General features: G+C 34.4%; 1 non-coding gene across 1 annotated transcript; it reads left to right on the forward strand.

The window, feature by feature from the left end:
- The first annotated feature begins 1,095 nt into the window (after positions 1-1,095).
- On the forward strand, positions 1,096-1,199 carry LOC124102920 (U6 spliceosomal RNA). Its single transcript, XR_006855034.1, has one exon. It is a non-coding gene; the product is annotated as a U6 spliceosomal RNA (small nuclear RNA).
- Positions 1,200-1,683: the final 484 nt, after the last annotated feature.

A 1,683-nucleotide genomic window follows, 5' to 3' on the forward strand; every position in this document is an offset into this window, starting at 1 on the left:
CATGGAATGCACTTTCCTCTCCTTTTCTGAATCCTTTCATTCAAATCTGGATATCTTTGTGAAGTCTTACCTTTATGAAACTTTCTTGATATCATATTGCGCAATATGATTCTTTTAACTTCATAGAACTAATTGCCTTGTCTGTTTCATCCAGTAGAAATATAATACAGGCCACATAATTTTAAGTATTCTAGTGGCCACATTTAAAAGGTAAAAAGAAACAGATGAAAGTAATGTAAATGATATTTTTAATCTAAAATATGAAAACTAGGGCTGGGGATATGGCTCAAGCGGTAGCGCACTCACCTGGCGTGTGCGGGGCACTGGGTTCGATCCTCAACACCACATAAAAATAATAAAGATATTGTGTCCTCCTAAAACTAAAAAAAATAAATAAATATTTTAAAAAATAAAATAAAATATGAAAAATACTTCAATGTGTAAACAATATAAAAATTAAATGAAATAGTTTTATATTCTCTTTTTTAGTACTAAGTCTTTGAATTGAACTAGCCACATTTAAAATGCTCTGTAGTCATTTGTGGTTAGTAGTTACAGTATTGGACAATGGGGATCTAGTTATTAAAGACTAGGTTAGATACCGTGAATTTTTTTTTTTCTTAAAGACAGTTCTGCGTTTTTCCCAGTTTTCTTCTTTTCCTCTCTTCCCTAAATTAGTATGCCTCATTGTTCATTTTCTTTTGATTAAATGCAAAAAAAGATTAAGCTACATTCTCTTTTTAGTAGTGTTGGCCTCTGTTGTTGTTCCCGGAATTGGACTATTTTCTGTTTTATATTCCTAGGTCTACCCCTTCAAATAAGTTTCCTTTCAATTTAAAGGAGCATCCCAGGAAATGAATCTAGTTTCCATAATTAATCACCAGAGTTTTTTCCAGCTTAAAAATTTCATAATCTGTGACTCATCTAAAGTATTAGCAGTGCTGCCAAATTATTCACTTAATGTAAAATTTTACAATTTGCTGGGGCGAGGATCAGTGATATAGCACTTACCTAGCATGTCTGAGACCCTAAGTTTGATCCCCAGCATGGGGTTGGGGAGTAGGGAGTTTTAAAGTTCACTTAAAGATAATTCCCATGCTTGCTTCAGCAGCATATATTCTAAAATTAGTACAATATAGAGATTAGTATGACCCCTGTACAAGAATGACATACAGATTCATAAAGCATTTCATACTTTTATGTATAAAAAATGATCAACATTCCTAGCAGAAAGGGAAATGCAAATGAAAACTACACTGAGAATTCCTCTCATTCCACTTAGAATGGCAATCATCAAAAATACAAATAATAATAAATTCAGACTAGGATGCAGGGAAAAAGAAATACTTGTACACTGTTGGTGAGACTGCAAATTAACATAACCACTATGGAAATAAGTATTGAGATTCCTTAAAATAAGACTAGGAATGGAATCACCATGTGACTCAGCTATCCCACTCCTTCATATCTATCCAAAAGAACTAAAGTAAGCTTACTGTAGCAATAAAGTTAGGGAATCAGACTAGTGTCTGTCAAAAGATGAATGAAGCTGGAGCGAGAAGCGAGGCAGGAGGATCATGAGTCCAAAGCCAACCTCAGCAACATCAAGGTGCAAAGCAACTCAGTGAGTCCCTCTCTCTAAACAGAATACAAAAAGGGGCTGGGGATGTGGCTCAGTGGTTG

This window comes from Marmota monax, unplaced genomic scaffold (assembly GCF_021218885.2).
Source record: "Marmota monax isolate L192 unplaced genomic scaffold, Marmota_monax_Labrador192_F-V1.1 WCK01_AAM20220418_F8-fsc00112, whole genome shotgun sequence".
In the NCBI taxonomy this organism is placed as follows: domain Eukaryota; kingdom Metazoa; phylum Chordata; class Mammalia; order Rodentia; family Sciuridae; genus Marmota; species Marmota monax.